This window comes from Phasianus colchicus, chromosome 1 (assembly GCF_987193195.1).
Source record: "Phasianus colchicus chromosome 1, bPhaCol1.hap1.1, whole genome shotgun sequence".
In the NCBI taxonomy this organism is placed as follows: domain Eukaryota; kingdom Metazoa; phylum Chordata; class Aves; order Galliformes; family Phasianidae; genus Phasianus; species Phasianus colchicus.
The window spans coordinates 87979791-87999197 of NC_143436.1; the positions used below are offsets into that span (position 1 = coordinate 87979791).

General features: G+C 36.2%; 1 protein-coding gene across 13 annotated transcripts in view; it reads left to right on the top strand.

Moving 5' to 3' along the window:
* LOC149919821 (uncharacterized) overlaps positions 1 to 19407 on the top strand; it is a 682202-nt gene that overhangs the window by 106939 nt on the left and 555856 nt on the right. The window lies entirely within an intron of this gene.

Consider the following 19407-nt stretch of genomic DNA (forward strand, 5'->3'; position numbering starts at 1 on the left):
GCAATGTCATCTGCAACTGCTCGTATCACTTCGTTACATAAGTGGAACACACAGGGAGTTTATAACACAGTATGGAATTCCAGTTGGGTTGCAACAGCTGGAGGACTGAATGGGTATTGTAAAGTGGAAGTAAAGCCAAGCCACCATTGGACACACCTGCCAGAGTTGTGGTACAGAGCATGCCCCAGCTGCTTGACATATGTGAACACAGACATGACTGACTCTCAGTGGTATTTCACAGTGACTAAACTCACAGAGATAGAAACAAGTAATGACCACAAAATGACAGAAAGAGGGGGCAAATGCATTACACTCTCATATCAGCTTTGGTTTTAGCTCGTTCCATGTATGGATGGAGCTGGTTGGAACGCGCCAAAATATGTGGGTCAATTGAATTGCAGCCATACCATATCTAGGGATTATAGCTGATTACTTGCAACTTGCTTTTGTCTAATAGCATCCTTATTGTTGCAATTTTACCTTTTAGACTTTAATTTAGGTTTCGCTGCTGTTCCTTTGCCTGGAGGCTTGTTGCTTCTGCTGCTCTTACACTGTAACAGTATTGGATGACAAATTCATCTGCTAAAATGATTTATTACTCCAACTCACCAGGCAGAAGCAGTGATCACTGAATGGACAGATTTGTCAATTTGTTGCCCAGATATCTTTATGGTCTGTAACAGGTGCTGTGAAATGGGGAGTAGTGGAAGCATATTTGTGATTGCCAAAGAAAAAAATCTTGAGCAAGGTGCAAGACAAATGAGTAAACAAAGCTAGAGAAGGGAAAACAAAGAAAAAGGGTTTCATTTTCCAGTGTTATGAGACATATAAGCTAGTGGGATGAGCTTAATTGCTAGCTCACAACTTGCCTTGTGTCTGATAAATGACTATTCTAGTCAGTGTGTATATCTGCTTGCTGTTCATGTTAGCTGTTTTTTCCTCTTGTACTAAGGGAAAAAAAAGAAACTAGCCAGGAGCAATCTCTATGAAATGCTCTGAGATTTGAAGGTTACTTCTTTCCCTTGACTTCCCTCCTCTTCTCTATACAGCTCATTTCTCTTTCATTAGGCTTGATTTATACTGGTTTTGATACAGAGACTGAGAAATTAATGCTCATTCTTACTTTGCTCTCTCTGTTATGACGCGGTACCAACATCCAAAGCAGCAAGTCCTCTCTGATAGCTTGACAAAGAGACTTTATTATTTTTGTCATCTGTGTCTCCTGATCAAGTATACCTTTCCTGATCTGTGTACCCTGCACCCTTCTGAAAAGTACCTGCTTTTATTTCTTGCAATTCACTCCCTGTGGAGTGATCTCTGCCATTTTGGTGTAGTTAGGAGATTTGTTTGTTTTGTTGAGGTTTGTCTGTACACTTCCCTCCATTTATTTTTTCTCTAACTTGGGTTTTCTTGAGCGCAGGGCTTGAAAAATGGATTTTTAATTAAAACCTGAACAATTTCTATCACAGATTTTCTTATTTTCCTTCAGAAATCTTTGCTTTGTCACTGAATAATTCACACTACAAAAATAAGCAAATATTGGAAATATGTTTCTGCTATATCTGAGAAGCCTGTTCAGAGAAATCTAATCAAAACCAGATAGTCGTAACTAAAAATTGGGGTGAAATCAAGTCTTTTTTTTTTTTTTTTTTAAAGCCCATATACGTGGCAAGACAAAACCACATCATCTTTCCAATTAACTAACTGAATAAAAAGTAGTATTTGTGTTTCTCCAGATGAACACTTCGTACATGAAATCAGTGGGTTGGTATTTTGTGCTGATTTTTGAGAGTATACTGAGTGTCAACAGCTGGCACTGAGTTCATCAAGAACCGTGTGTTCAGCATCTTGGAAAGTAAGATCATTATTTTTTCACTCAGATTTGAACTGATTTAAAAATGAATTGAAGGGTTTAAAATAAATATCTCCCATTACAATAGCTTTGGAAGGATTAAGTGGCCTAGATCTGGCCTTTCGTCTCTGCATTTCTCTCTCTCTGTATCTCTGTATGTTTGTATGTGTGGTCATGTATGTTGACAAAACGTCACCATGCAGGATCCTCCCTCCCTGCCAACACTGATTATGTTAAATAGGAATCACTTTTCAGGGAGATTTTTCAGACATATACAGTAGCTATTGAAGAATTTATAAATAAAAATAAAACCCGTACACTATTTGTCCATCCTGCAGGCTACCCAGTTGTGAGGTAAATTGAACTAAATGCTCTTTGAAACTCATACAGTGAAAATGGTTTTTATATAGATTTATTTCTAATCTTTTTTTTTTTTTTTTTTTAAATTAAGGTTAAAAAGAACAAATGTTAGCAGTATGCCTCCACAGTTATTTTGTGAGAGCAACAACGCTCACATAGTGTACTAACCCTTTTATTTTTTCTTTGTTACAACGCTAGGCACACAATTACAAGATAAAGTTTGAGCTACATCTCTTGAAGGCATTATTTCTCAAAAACAGAAAGATAAGATAGCCAAGGACAGTAAAAGAGAAGGGAATATAAGCGTTACAAAGGGAAATCAAAGCCATGTGGAATACAGAAGAGATGGAACTGGTGTATCCCATTCTTCTCCCCAGTAAGCCAAGGCAGAATTTGAAAAGAAAGATAATTTGCATTCAGTCCTACACAGTAACAGCAGCCTGCTCATTCATGTTGATATTTAATCATCATCACAAGATAGTCTTTAATTACATGATCACATACTGGGCCCCCTCCTCCTCGGATTCTGCCTTGTTCAGTGCACAGAGGAGTTGTGCACACTGCAAAAAAAGTAGCTTTATTTATTTATTTGCTTGTTTTTGCTATTCAGTGTGCAGATTCAAGCCTGAATCGCTGCATGCTGTGCAAAGTCTGATCTCCCAAAGACATTATTCATTTTTATCCTAGAGTTTTTCTAGCCATCATTTTCTTTGTGCACTGTGCAAGTATTGTCTTAGTATTTTTAAAGTGTTTGGGCTCATCTGTTTTGTAGTAATGTGGAACTCCGATGCACAGGTATGAAACTAGGTACAGTCTCTTGTTTTGGTTACCATTCTTCAGGTAATTAGGGCCTATATTTTTTGAGTTCTTAGCATTTGAGTCTATTCTGTGTGTTCAAAGTGGGCTTTGAACATACTCCTGGTGAATTCACTTGCAGTTATAATTGCTCATCACAGCTGCAATTTAGAACCTGCAATCCCAAAAAATGAAGAAGAAATTTGTGAGTGTAATTTGTGAACACTGGTTAGAAAAAAAAAGAAAGACAACTAAAAGGCTTGGTTAGACTGTTTTGTTTCACATACTAAAGGAATATCCCAATTGTATTAAGGACTGAATCCTGAACCCGACTACATAAATTTTGAGACTGTCATAAAAAAATAACGTCATCATTAATTGCTGTTCCCTCCTATCATGTGTAGACAAATAATATCATCTCCTTAATAAATGAATCATGCCCTTTTACAAAACTAGATGGATTGCACTGGGCCTTTTCGAAAGTTGCTGCAGAACCTAATTATTTTGGTGATTGAAGAATCTTTTTCTAATTTCAAATTTGAATTTATTTATGGCCAAATGTATTTATATCTATCCTTGTACTGATTCTGTTCTGTGGACTAAGTAGCTCTTTTCCTCTTGGTATTTGCTTCTATGATTTATTTACAGAAGGCAATTATTTTTCCTCTTAGCCTTCATTTTGCTGAATTTACAGAAGCCCCTGCTTTTAAGTCCTTTTTTTTTTTTTTTCCCCTCCTAAGTATGATTTCATTCCTCAAATCTCTAACAGCCCTTCTCTGTGTTTATTGGAGTTTCAGTTACATAAGGTCAACACTAAACTCTATTACCGTATTTGTGGTGAGGTATTGTCAGTGCTATCTGTCACACGAATATTCACCTTCCTTCTGTGTCTGTATTCTATTTTTTGGTCACTGTCATCCTATCAGAGACATATAAATTATCATTCTTTTCTCGGGTCAGCCCTCAGCTTTCAGAGGAATGTGTTAATGGTCTTCAAGTGCATTTTAATGGTCCTTAAGTGAGAATGTGCACTTGTATGTGCACTTTTCCAGCTTCCATGGCAAAGAATACAAGAGTCTTCAAAACAAACAGAAAAAATTATTCTTGCTGTACAGCATGGGTGTTCAGTCTTTTGGCTTGCCTGGGCTGCATTGAGTGAAGAAGAATTTTCATGGGTTGCATATAACATTCATATGCAGTTAATATATGTAAATAACAAAATTTTGTTTTTTAAAAAATATTTTTAATTCAAACATTAAAGAAAGAAGACAAAAATACAAAGCTAGTGAGATATTTGACCTTGTTTTTGTGAAATCTATGTCAATATGTTTTTCAGTGGTAATGGTTGCAATTCTTATTGAGTTCTCAAGGTGTTTGTCAGATATTTTTGATCTAATTTTATTCTTCCTATGCTTCATCCTTGATAATAGGTGTTTACAAATGTACGTACTGTAAAAAAGTGATGACACGAGTAAGGCATGATTATGAAGGTGGGGATATTTTCCTCTGTTAAGCTAGGTCTTAGAAAATTCTAGTGAAGAGACATAATGAAATTTTTCTTTCAGTTGAACATCTGGTTGCAACTCTGTTTTTTCCTGTGCCAAGGTGAGGAGATGTTGTGGCCACCTTTACCCTTCCAAGATCTACATTTAAGAATTCCCACACTACAAACCACATGTTTAATTTCTTATCAGTAGATGATAGTCTATTTGTCTGCATTAAGAATTCTTGTAAATCCATTTCTATTTGGCAATTTTGCTAACCCGTATGTTAGTATAAAGCTAGGCTTATTTCTAATTTCAAAATATATATTAATTCTAACATTCTGAAATATATACTGGATTTTCTCTCATACTTTTGTCTGTGTTTTAGAATTTATCATAAAACAATTTATTCTGTTACTTTCATGCAGAAAAAAATTATTGCTAAATAATCAGTTGGGGGAATTTAAAAATTCTGAGAAAAAGCAAATATGTAGATAAAAGGTAAAAAAAATTAGATACAATATGTGTTATTAATTATTAAATAAGAAAACTTACTTGTCTGCTTAATAACAAAATATACATGTCTTCACAGGCGCACACACATGTAGGCAGAGTAAGCACTGCACAGTGTTCTGTTGTTGCCTATGAACTGTGAACAATTGACTCATGAAAAATATCGCTAAAAATTATTGTTAAAAGTTTACAGCTTTGTGGGACCGCATTACTGACTGTCTTGGGCCACATGTGGCCTGTGGGCTGTGAGTTGGACATGCCTATTGTACAGTTTGGTTGTGGAATGGGAACACCAAATGGCAACGCAAGTTCATTGCAAACTGGCTCTGACCCCATAGTTGGACTATATTATAATGCTTCTTGAAGAGGAGGCCAGATTAAAAGTAACAATGCATCTTCCTTCTGACTTTACCTCAAAGTGAGTTGAGTGATTTTGCCAAAGTAGTTGGGCTGAAGTAATGGAGTGCTCCCAAGGAAGCATCAAATTCCTTAAAGTGATGCATTTCTTAGACTTATCTTGATATTTAATGTGACATTGACTTCACAGTGATCTATGTGCAACTGTAAGGATGGCTGCTGCCATTTCATCTAGCTGAATAACTTCTGCTGTTATACTGTAGGTGGATTGATGGCAGATATAAGCATATAGTTCAAAGGGATTCATGGATATTTGCCATTTACAGAACAAGGAAGATTGTGATGATTCTGGGTGGGCTGAATGTTGCTTTCCTCATTCTTACTCTTTATTGACATGATTGTATTTTATTAAAAAATCCTTTTATAAAAATATTTTGGTTCATACAGTGAGGAAAGTGCAACTCTGGTTATGGCAGAGGTAGCTAAGAATGGCTGTAGGTTAGGACTGTGGAGTGTAAGATCTTGGTCTGCAACAGACTTTTCAGACTTTTCGGTTAATCCTTATCTTCCTTGTATCTCATTATCTTTGTGAAATCAGAGTAAATGCCACCTCCTTTCAAAACAGACATAAATATACAAAGAAAAATTTGAGATGCTAAGTTATTTCTAATCTGAATACCATATGAAAACATAAATGTGTAATTCAGTTAGTCTGATTGTCCACTTAACTTAGTATCCTGTTCATGGTAGTGATCCAGAGCTGATGTTTAGGAAAGGGCATCAGAACAGGGTGATCAGGTAGCACACAGTTTCCCAAAATCCTGCCCTTTCTGCACTGTCCAACCACTTTTCTGCCTTCCAAATTGAGATAAAGATATCCTGGAGAAACATGTCAATGTCTCTGCACTTACATTTTCTAAATAAGACTCTCTTACCTAAAAAGACTCTTTCATGATAACTCAAAGAGCTGCAATGTATTTGATGCTCACCATTGTTATTAATTATTTTTTTATTTCATGGTTTGTTTGTGTTTGTTTTGTTTTGGTTTTTTTAGTTATAGAGAGGGATGGTAGGAAGCAGACTCAGTGGCTTTGGGTACCACAGATATTAGTTCCTAGAAAATGACCCAGTGCGTTCTCCCACAGCTTCTAGTTGAGTTACAGGAAAGCCAGAGGAGGAGATGATCTCTAGGCACTCAAGCATGCTTTTCTCTGGTGTTGGCTGTGCTTGAGTTCCTTAATCTACTGGACACTGCAGATATTGAGATAGCAATGTGACTAGAATTTGTGACATAAAAAAAGTGTGGCAGGTGTGACTATTAAGGTTGCTTCCTGGAAATAGAAAGAAGGAAAATACTAACAATTTTTTGATGGTACAGAAGTACAAAAATAGCATTCCATTTAAAGTAGTGGCTTGGAGACTCACCTGTTTCAAGTCTTGATCCTTGAGTCCCTTTCGAAAGTTATGCAAACTGCCCCTTGTCAGGAAAACCTGTGAATTTTTTGCACTTGACAGCAAACGCCTCAGTAGCAATTCACTTGTGACCTCAAGGCCCTCCAGAGCTGAGCACAGAAGCTGTTTCACAGTGAAATCTGTTAACAAATAACACTTGCAGAGCAGGGATTGCCTCTGTAAGAGTGGAATTGTGTCTGGTGAAGAAAGGGGTAAAATAAGGGCTCAAAAAGATGTGTCACAGCTAGGGAGGAAGGAAGAGAAAAATGGAAGAGCTTCCTGCCAAATACTGTGAAAGAGGAATCTCAGGAAGAATGGAGAAAAAAAGATGCATGTGCACATCTAGTGAAGTGCTGGTTTGAGATGTGGGCTTTGTACCTGTTCCCTGAAGGTATTGGAAAAAGTTGTTTTTTTTAAGTCTCAGCATAATTTGTAAGTTACCAGGGCTAGGAAGGCAGTGCAGTTTATAAACTGTGGAAAATGACAGTGGAAGTTACAGAGGCCTTTGGGATAAGTTTAAACATTGTAGGTATTGTCTTTAAAAATGATCATTAAAAATTGTCTATTTGTGAATGTAGGGAATTGCATACAAGTATTAATTATCATTATTAGAAGATAAAAGATGAAATAATATACCTGAAAAAAGCTAGGTAAAAAATGACAGTCCATTTCTAGCAATTAACATGCCTTGTTTGGTATTCAGGTTTTGAGGAACTTTCAAAATATTATCAATCTTAGAACTGGCCTAGAATCAATTATGAAGATTGTTTTAAAAACATGAAGGTGTAGAGATCAATTATTTCTATTTCTTTTGATTCTAGCCAGAAAAGTAATTATAGAAGATTAGAGATATTTATTTATTAAATTGTATGAACTATGGTATATAAGCCAAATTCTGTTTCTGCCACTTGTTCTTTTAGGCCTGGAGCTCTATTGATATTTCAGTGCAGCTGCAAGGAGACAGGTAAGGATGGACAAAGTCCAGAAAAGGATTTGGGATAATATATCATGGCTGATTTAAGCTAATCTAAATACTCATTGAGAGGATGTGTTCTGACACCTCCCTGGTGGGGTTTGTAGAGTTATTCTGTCCAGCTTGCTATACATCACAGTGTCAGCTAGTACAGGCAAGGCAGAGGGAGTTGGTATGTCCCCTTTGGTGATGGTGTGGCATAGAAGCAGCTGGTCATAAAAACCATTTCCTTTGGATGTGATTTTGTAGATAGTTTTCAGCAGTGGCGCTAACTTGGTCAGTTTCTGCCAACTTTTTGCTTGGTGGCTCATTTGTGTGTCCATGTTGCCTCCTCTAGATTGAAAATAAAAGCATAAAAGATTGTTTTTCACCTGGATGAGCTCTGCCCTACACTTCATTATGCAGAAAGACAGAAGCATACCCAGCAGCAGCAGGGGTAATGACAAGCTGCCAGGGAAAGGAAATGTCTCCTTGTCTAGTACTGCTGTCATGTAGGAAACTGTGGTATTTAGTGGGCAGCTAACACTGTAAATGCTTGTCCCCAACCCACCTTCTTCTGTGGGACATAGGAAGGCACCTACAGTTTTGTGACTGGCTGCATTGAAAACTTTGTGACCTGAAAGACAGTAGACTTGCATGCCAGACTTAGCAGTGGTAAAGAAGTAAACATAAAACGATAGGAGGATATGGTGGAAGTAGCCAGTATTACAGACTGTAATGCTCAGCTAGTAGTTGGAAAATTTCCATGGGATACTAAATGGGATCAAGATCAGGAATCTGTGTCTCCCTTTGTCCCAGACAAGTTTCCTTACCACAAGAATACTTCCAAGCAGTAGGATTTCTTTCAGTTTCTGCTATGGAAGCAATTTCAATTAGCATAAAGTATTTAGCTGTTTTTAAGCATACTGACTGGTTCATTTGCTTTTTTTGTGGATGTACTATGCTCCAAGGTATGACGTCTCTTAAGTTTTTATGAGTCTGGGAATATCTAATAAACTCACAGGAAGAAACCTGAGCTTCTACTGAAGGAAGAAATATCTGCTGTGAATATGATGGGAAATGTGTACTCCAGACAAAGATTGTGAGGCAGCCCAGCTGGGTGACTGTGAGCTTGCAGCTGTTTATAGGGTGCCTGAGTGCCTGACTGAAGACAACAAATCTACTAGGGCATGCAATATCTAAAAGTGAGGTATCAAGATCCTTAGTGTAGCTATGTTTAAAATCCAGTACTGTTTAAAATCCAGCCCTGTGTTGCTACAGAGAATCTGTCTTTCCCATTTTCTCTTTCCTGCTTTTCTACTTACTTTCCTGTTGCTTCCTTATTTGGTTTGTTTTCTGAAAAATTAGGTCCAGGCCAGCTAGATTTCCCTCTTCCTTTTGTGGATTGAGGTGCAAAATCCGTTGCATTCATGAGAGTGTATTTGTGAATAGTGTCTGTAAAACTGTTTAGGCATAATCCTTGCTCTACTGAAATTACTGGGAGTTTTGGTGTGTGTTAACAAGCCCAGGATTTCATCCCCAGTAATTAGTACGCAGAAAATGAATCCACCAAAATGATTGCCGTAGAGCAGTATTTTTATAGAACAGTTCATTAGCTGTTAGTTAAATCCTAACCAAAGTATTTTTATCTTCAGAAGGCAAGAAAATATTAACTTTATTTCATGTCACTGCTTAAGCTACATGCTAATGGTTGCCTATTATTATAATGAAAGTCTTTCAGGTACAGAATGTGCCCATTACTGAAAAATGGAAGATAGAAAAGTAAGATAGGTCAATACCAATAAGGAGTTTGCCACCCCGGGACGACATTCAGCAAAACTGCAAAAGCAGAGATGTGATAACACTGCAAATATACTCAGTATATTAATATCTGTTTATTCCTTGTGTTAAGTATCCTATACATTTACCTCCATCACTAAAGCAGAAGAGCATCAGCCTCTGAAATACAGTCAGCTATTCCAAATCTTCCTTTTCTTGGTTCTCAAGTGTTTTTAGGGTATTTTCCTTTTTCATTCGCACATGTTATTCAGCAATCTCTGTTATAGACAGGAAATATTACAGTTGCTTGTACTCCCTCTTACTCAGTTGCTGTTTTGACATTTCTGCTGGATATTTTTTTTTCCAGATAGAGAGGAATAAGGGCATTGTGAACTGTAACCACGCAGAACTATGACTATAGCTGACTGCACTGTCACTTTTTTGGTAAATTTATTTGGGCAAGAGAGCATAAAGAAATGGGATACTCAGAAATGCACCGGACCAAATTCTCTCCCCTTCAGGCTGTGCCTCAAAGATTCAAAAAATAAAAAAATAAAAAAATAATTAAAAAAAGAAAGGTGAAAGTTAAATATCTGTTACATACTGCAAAGAAATTCTGTTTCCTTAAATAATGTAATTTCCTTAAAAAAGCTGCGTAGTCAAGTCCCACTGCACTCTGTGTTGGAAATATTTCACTATACAGAAAAGAAGACGACATTTCAAACTCCATTAGTAATGCTAATAATAGAGAAATAATTTCTTTTTAGAGCTAACTTAAATATACAAGAGGAAATGTGTGTACACAAAACCTATACATCCTCTGAACTTTAAATTTAATCTGTGCTATTATTTTGCATAATTTAGGTTTATTATCTCTGCTCTGCATATAAATTAGGTTACTGGATTTCAGAAAAAAGCACGCAGTTTCTGCTCTTATTTTTCAATATTTTTTGTTTTCTTTTTCCTCTGTGAAATATGAAAACAATTTGCTGTCCGGAATTCATAATGCCACTGTCACAAGTGGTGGGTGGAAAACAGCCATAACAAAGCCATCTGAAGACCATGAGCATCTTGTGCAGCTTGGCCTAATGGAAGGTCCCAGGCTGCACCACTGGGTGTGAGGAGTGAACACCTGCTGCCATACTGCCATACTACAGCTACCTCAGTCAGACGCTTGAGGTGGAGGCAGAGAGATCTCATGCAGGGATACCATGCTCTGAAATGTTTGGAAGGTGTAATTATGCAATTTTTTTTTTTTTTTTTCTAGCCTGATAATATTCCTTTTCTTCCCAAATTGTTGGCAATAGAGCCAGCTGAAACTTTACCATGACCAAAAAGCACCTCTTTTTTTTAGAAGATTGGTTTGCATGCAGAAGTCCATTGGCAATACTTAAAGCCTGTATTGCCAGTGAAGTTTTCACATAGACAAACCATAGATCCATTCTCTAATTGTGTAAGCCAGGGCTTCTTCTGTCTAAAGCTGTTTAAAGTGCCCGAACAGATAAGCAGACACTGAGAGAACCAGCCATGATATTCTTTCAGAAGAAAATTCAAATATGCTAGACAGAGAGCAGCAGTGCCTACATTTAAGGAATGATGGTGTTTTCCAGACTGAAAGTCCATTTTCAATTGCTTATAACTTTGCCAAACTTAAATCAGCAGGGAAATTTCCCAGGCTGAGCGTCTGCCTGAGGCTGTTTGTACGTGTGTTTGCTGTGTGCAAATTTCAGATAACACGATTCAATCATTTTCTGTAACAAGGTTAGAGGAAAGTGCATTGCTTTGTGCTTGTTAAAGAAAAATAATAAATATGTAAATATTTCACTTACAAGTTATGGCACTTTGATACTTTAACAGGGTAGGTACTTGACATTCAGCAGAGAAATTTGACCATGCACCAGATATGTGCTTTTAATTTTTGATCTTAAACCATAGAAGTTCATTAACGTTTGGGCAATTACAAGCCTGCCATGTGTTCTGGATAGAAAAGGTGGTACCTGATAATTAGAGATGATGTTGTAATGTGTACTTTTGAAGGAGATGAACCGCCAATGTTAATAGAATTCTTTTGACCTGGATGCTGTGTGTGAAAAGGTTCTTTATTAATTGTGATAATACATTCCTCTTGCAATAGAAATATGTTCTTTACTTTCTCTTTTGTTTCTTTCTACCCTCTGCCCTACATGCTGTTTTCTCTCCAGTATCTTCATTGCTCTGTGGCAGTTCCTCTGTCTGTCTCCTCTTCCTTGTTCTCCTTTGACTCAGTGCTACTCTGCGTGTGCTACTTCCATGTCACATCTTACCAGCACAGTCTCCTGTCAGCAACCTATCTGCAGTGGAGGACAGAGCTTGCAGTTTGTAACCCACGGCTTGTAAAACACAGATAGCTTAATATATATATATATATAATTTAAAAAAAAAAATTGTCAGGGGCCACTGAAGTCACGAGATAAGATGCAAATCATCTCAACTCAGAGTGTGTACATTTTTTACCTCCCCGAATGCTGGCAATTGACCTTTTCATGACTGTTGCTATTCTGAATAGATGCCAGTACATGTTGCCTTCCTGATACAGAAAAAGAGTGAGAGACGGAGATACATTCTGATACAATTTCTTTTGCACCCTCGGAGAAATCAGGAAATAGAGCAACCTCATTCCTTTACACTCTGCCAAGCCACATGTGTGAGCAGGCAGCTGAGAATTTAATGAGATGACATCAGGATATTCCCAATAAAATGTATGTCATGTATAACATAAAAGCAAGGAGTGGTAATGTGGCATATTGAGCACTACAAACTATGATCAACTGCAGGCAATAATCCATCACAGTATGAACGTTATGTTTGTTTGAGACCTGAGTGAGAATTTGGGTTATTGTGCTGTGTCAGAAATCTATGGGCACTGTTTGGTACCTATTCAAGCTATTCTCTGGCAGTGGTCATTTCTAAAATCTTGTTTGGCTGCAGAAGGTAAGGTCATTTTGAAAGCTGTAGGTTTCTATAAAAAAATGTATTTTTAGAGAAGAACACTTATTTTCTTTAACTGTAGAAGGAGGTTCTCTTAATCCAACAGCCAGCTGTCTCCTTGCTTTTCCACAGCAAATTGCTAAGGCAAGATGCCAAGGAGGATATGAGGAGATATGCCTGGAAAGACATAAAGAGAATTACAAAAGTCATCATGGGGAAGGCAAAGACACTAATGGGGAGAGAGAGGTTTGGCTCCGCATAGCTACAGCAGTAATACATGGACCAAGGAGTTCAAATGCTGTTGGTATCAAATTGTTGTTTATAGGAGTATGGACTTGTGTAATTAGGGACCTTCTGTCAAATTAGTAGTTGTTTGTGTCTAAAAAGTGTTTAACAATAATAACGTCACATGATTTTCAATATTTTTGCTTGGACTTTACTAGGAGTAAAGTCTTATAGTTACATAGGAGTCAGATTTTTCAGAAGAGCATTTCCTGATATAAAAGTTATTGTTTTGGCATGACACCCATAGCTTCTGGTCAATTCATCAGCATAATTTGTCAACCAGTCATGCTTATCAACTGTCTTAGAGTGAGACCTTCAAACTGACTTGTGAATTTAATTGAAAAATATGGCAGAGGATTTATTTTTGCTGTTCAGCCAACTAAAAGCTCTTGGCAAAAGAATAAATCTATTGCCTTTTGTTTTGGTTGGAGAGTTTTGTATTATGGATTTAAAATTGTATATTAGAAATCTGGTATTTTTTCCATCTGAATTCAGAGAAGGAATTTTCAAAACAATTGCTTCTGAAGCTTCAGGACAATTGTGAGAAAAACTGGAATGTTTAATTTGCAAGGCCACCCAACTGCTTTCTAACAGTACTGCTTTGTACTGTGCTTTTTCATAATGAATATTTAACATACAGGCTCTAAAAAATCTCTTCCTCTTCGAGTTGCTGCAAGTGTCAGCACTTGGTGCTCATGACATTACAGTTAGACCAATTTGCCAAGTACTTTTACAGAAGACTAAATTTTAGCAGATGTAAATTTCCAATGTAATGCAAGCAAAACCACTAATAAAATGTTTCCAGTCTTCTTCATAAATAGAACAAAAACTCAAGTTTTTTTGTCTTTTGAGGTATGTGTATGAACAGATAAAAGTAACTTGCTGTAGGCTTTACATATAAATAAATATACATTTACAAAATATATTTACATGTATTTTAGCTAACATAAAAGTGTGAGACAAGCTTGACAATTCTTTTATAGTGCAAAAATAAATCTATTTAGATAGTCTTATTGGCCTTCAGTTCTCCTAATTATGTTCTTCAGACCTTGTTATTCTGGATCCTTTTAAAAATGTCTTCTAAGAGTACTGTTTCTTTTTTTTGGTATTGTAATCCCTTTGCACGTGTTTGTGTTTATCCTTCACTAAATATATATATATATATATATATCCTTCCTATGTGCAATCTTCTTATATCTCTGAAATTTTGTCCTTGAGACTCAAAATGAAGTTTGGGATCTAGGATCTCCACAGACTCTTACCAGAGTATTTCCTACAATAAAAAACATCAGATGAGAGTTGAGTGAACTATTAATTTTTGAAGTCTTCTGTTCCCTTTAACCTTGTTTGTTCTTTTGTCTGTCTTTAGCAGATGGCTAGATTACTGGCATCCTCTAACCACGTTCAGCACTCATTAGCGCCATGTCATTTTGAGTGCTGTTTCCATCTTTCCTGTTCTCTTTTCTTCATTTATCAGTCTATACATTCGTATGTTCAGCAAGTCATTGACAGTGATGTAGGTTTTAACACTTGACTTTATTATTATCTCCAGAAATCTTGCTTGATGTCTAGGAGAAAAAAAAGTATGCCTCTCACATACAAAGTGATTAATGAAGTATTAACCTTAGTAACTACCTTTCTGAGAAACTTTCAGAAGCATGAATTATTTATTTTCACCCATCAGCTGCTGAGATTAATACATACACTTTAAAATTGCATCCTTCAAGACGGCTTTATTTTTATAATGTTTAAAGAAATGCTGATTACAATGTATGCAGGGTACCAAAATGTTAAGTGGGTTTATTTAAACAATGTAAAATCGAAACCATTTCTGAAATGAAATTCCAAATCTCCACACTGTTGAATCTTCTGTAAAAGCACAGTACAGACACTGCTTGCTCTTGTGGTCCCATATTGGAAGATCTGATGAATTCTGCACTGGCAGCTTCCAACATGATTGAATGAATGTCCCACAAACATACTGGTAATCTTCAGTGGAGGAAATGAACCACTGCGGAATGGGCTTCTATGCATATATATGAAGAAATACTCTTGCACTGTCTGATTTTTTTTTTCATTTTCATTTAATATCAGTATTTAAGCAGATATTAATTAAATCAGAATTAAAGCCCATGTTGAGAATATATTTGTATTTTTCAAAAGGAGCCCCTGAAAAGTGTTCTCAGAGATAGGGTTATCAAAACCTTAGCAACTTCTTATCTCACTTCCGCCATTGTTAGCTCAGTGATGGAATTCCTGTTGTTGGGGTGATAAAGCCAGTGTTCAACTTGTTTTCCTACTTCAGATAATAGTATAAAGCTGTGTGTGGAGCAAGAAAGAAAATAAAACCTTTTGGAAGACAAGGAAATACAAGTAACTAAAAAAACAAAGGGCTTGGGTTTCTCTCTTGCTTTTTTTTTCTTCTTGTTTTTATTTTTCCCATGCAATAACTTTTCAGTGTTAGTCTTCAGGATTTTATGTTCTGTAATCTTCTCTGTGAGACTGTAAAAATATCTTGCACCTAAATACCTGTGTTATTGGCAGAAGACCTTTCTTAGAAAATCGGTGTCTTTGAACCTTCATATTTAATTTGTGCTTTCCTTATTGAGTTATGAAAACAAGAAAGGTCTGACTGAAAATCTTTAATTAATCATAACAAATTCTGCAACTGTGTGAAATATGATTCATGTCTGCCTCTTGACTACTATCCATAACATTTTAGACTTGATTTTTATAAATTACCTGTGCCACCATTGCAGTGTAAGTGGATGTGCAGTGTATTGTAATTACCAAGAAAGTCAATGTTGTCCAAATGAAAACAGTGCATAGGGAAAGAATTATAGTCACAATAACTGTATATAATGCAGTGATTTTTAAAGAAAAGATTTATTTTTAAATAGAGCAGCTGTATTTTCTTCTTAATGCAAATTACTTACACATTTTCCTTTGTACAGGAAAAAATGAATAGTTCCTCCCAGTGCAGGGATCTCTAAGAAAAATACTGATTGTAATAAATGCTATTATACTAGAAAGCAAAGAAGAATTTGTGTAGAAATAGATCATAGTGCTTTCCCTCATGTTCAGTGACCAAATGAAAGACCACTTTTATAAGAATTCATAGGTAATATTGTTTGAGTCATTTGGGGTATGGACTTTGCTAAAATAACCTACAGTAACTGCTCATGAAAAAGGCAAGCGTTATAAAAGATAAAAAGTTGTACCTGAAAAATGTAATGTGAGTTGCGGTTAGTGCAGATTGCACCTGACACGTTGAAGTGAAAGGTATAAATATTGTAACAATCAATAAAATGGTGCGGATAAATCAACGAAGATATAAACATCAGCTTGAGCTTAGATCACATTTCTTCCCTATGCATATTTTCAAACCATATTTCCATACTAACAGAAATGCTTCTCTTTTTGATCAAGTTTCTGGTTTCTTCAAACAGAAGGCTTATTTAAAGCACAAGTTCACTTGAGGAATTCCCAGGTTTAGCTCAGAACTGAGAAAAGAACTGTCATCTTCCTCTGAGCTCCTCTGATGTCTGGAGAAATAACAGGATCTACTGGCTGGCAGGTAGCCCTTTCCATTGAAAAAAGCCTTTAGTACTACTATGAGTTAACAATTGTGCATTTCTTTTTTTTTTTTTTTTTTTTTTTTTTGAGCTGATTTAGGTTGTATGAGTCAGTATCTATTCAAAATCAGGAGTAAACAAATGTTTAATCCCACTGAGATGTATTTTATCTTCTCCTTCAGTGTTTACTGAGTGATAGTATTTAGTACTTGACATGGGATTGAAATCTCAACAAGAAAAAGTACTATTTATTTCTTTAATATTTATTTTTGTTTGTAATTCAAGAGATCTGTAGAACTGATGACTATGCGAGACCTAGATCCAAGTTCATAGCACTGGAGACATCAACCAGCATAAAATGATGGCCACGTTGCTGATGGCCAATGTTTATTACTCAGATGTAAATGCTATTTATGGTTTGATGGTCCTTTTAACCACTGCCCCCATGACAGTACTGAGTACTATATTTCAGCTGAGCAACTCTGAGTTTCCCACAAGCAGGAGTAGTCCCACTGAATGGTGAGCTGAAGACAAAAGAATGTGTTATCTTCTACAGCCTTCAGCTTGCATGTATTAGGGTACCTTTAAAGAAAAGTGCTGCCTGAAGGTGTGATTCTTGAGTAGGGATAGAGTTATAAATGGTGTTGGAATACCTCACCAATTTTAGAAAAGTGAAAAGTGTCATTCACAGCAAGTGCTGCAGTGCTGCATAAATGTTCCTGAATTTAAGAGATTTCAAAACTTGGAGTTGAAATTTTCTTGTAAAATACAAGGGCTCAGGAAACCTATGCAAGTATATGGATTTATACGCTGTTTTTTTCATTTGTGAACTGTGCTCAAATTATTTTAAACAGTTTACAATTTGTGTTAATCCCATAAATCATACAAAGCAATACCTAGCATACGTATTAGTCATTAGGAGATACCACAGTTAAGCCAAATCCAAATACCATAAAATAAGAATAAATAGTGTTAAGATTAGCCTCAAAATAAGCCCACTAAATGCAAAGAAATATCTCTTCTTCCCCTAGAGATACTGGGGAGCAGAAGGGATCAGAATAAGCCTGTTGAAGGTTATGAAAAATGAGGAATATTCATTAGTAATCCTGGTATGACTAGGCTGATGAGGCTTCTTCATATTCATGGGAGAAAAAGTAGGAGAAAGGTGATTCCCATTTACCTTCTCCTGGGATGGCAATCATAAGAGGAGATGAACCCCATTAAACAGATGTTTGTGAACACCTCCTTTGTCTCAAATGATACTACAGTAATACTTCATAGGAGGTTTTTTCCAAATTTTATTTTGTCATTGTTGACCAGTCTCTGGATAGTTCTATTCTGAGAAGGAGAGCATGACTTACTCAGTTCCACGTGCATGTGAGGCTGGATGACTCTTGTTTTTGCCAGTTACCAGTGTTCTCTCAGTGTTGTAATGCAGGAGTTGGTATAGATTTATGAACACCTCCTCTTACTTGATTATTATTCAGACTTATTGTTTGACTCAGCTAAAACAAACAGGAAAATAAAATCAATGGAAAAATCCAAAGGTAACTTTTGATTTGTTTGAGCTGAAAACGTATACAGCCCTGACAGTCTGAACGCAATTCAGATTTGAAGTAAAATCTCACTCCTATCTTGTACTCTAATTTAGTCAAATTTTATGAATATTTTAGTAATAATCATCTGTATTTCCAATTTAAAATGAAATCAGACCTTGTAAAAGCAGCACAAACTTGTTTGGGTACTTCTCTGCAGAAGTTTCACATAGCTTCAGTCAATCATAATCTATATAATAATGACTATACATCCCTTTGGCTTGTTTATCTACCCCTCTCAGCTGGAGGCTTGCAAACACCTGATGGCTTTCTACTTTGAGTTATACAACAGACAGCTGTCAGTCTCTGTCTAAGGCTGTCACAGCTTTAGTAATCCCAAGTGATGAACAGCTATGTCTAGGGATATGAAAGAGAATAGCTGGTATGCATTCTGTTGTCATTGCAGTACTTTTATGAGCTCTCTGTCCACAGCATTTATTGGTTTCCATGTCATTTTAACTTGGTGCCAGTCTTTTGCTAGCACAGGATTCCCAAATTGCACAAAAATGTTCTGTTCTTTGTATATGGACACACAGTGAAAAACAACCCAGTTTCTTTCTAAGGAGCTCAAAGCCTCTTCTGTTTGCTTTGCTTTTAAAGCATGGAGGGGCACAATTGAGGTGGCTTTTATGGCTCAGCTGCAGTGCAATAACTAGTTAGGCTATTTGACTGTTTCCGCAATAAAACAACTACTGGTGAAAGCTACTTTATTTATTTACTTATTTTGACTGGTTGGAATTGCTGCTGTCACAGGGTTTAATCTGGAATTAAATTTCATACTGGGCCTGGCCGAATCTTGCTGATGATTGAATTTTCTGTTGAGAAATGTATTTTTGACAGTAAAAATGTACAAATATTAATTTATTAACCCGTCACCTGAAAAATTGTGAAATGATTCAAATCAGGAGTCAAATATATTTTGGTTAGGCTTTCTTCTTATGCTTGATTTTGACTTTTCTGTACGAAATGCTATCTGAACTTTCAATTTTAATATACTCCCACAGAGGTATGTGTATATGTTTTTCATAATGTATGTTTTACATCATGTTGATATTTTTGGCAGTATTAGATCACCTGAGAAGGATTTTTTAAAAATATTTCAAAATAAAATCAGTTTGGATGCATGAAATAATGTACTGATTTCTAGGTTTAAAATAATACCAGCAATTTGCTTGAATGTGTGTTTCCGTCATTTGACAAGCTTTATTCATTGTAGAGGTCCCTTTGTACCTCTCCCTATTCTCTAGAATAATTATCTTCTTTACCAGCAACTCCATTCAAAGAACTTAGTTACAGAAAGTTAGGATTTTTTGCTCCTTTGTGGGATCATATCGATAAGAAGGGAACAGTATATAAAACTGGGTTTTGCCATTGTTGAGATCTTTATTTACTTTGGTCTGCAGAGGAGGATGCGTGTTTTTTTTGTGCATCAAAGCAGCTG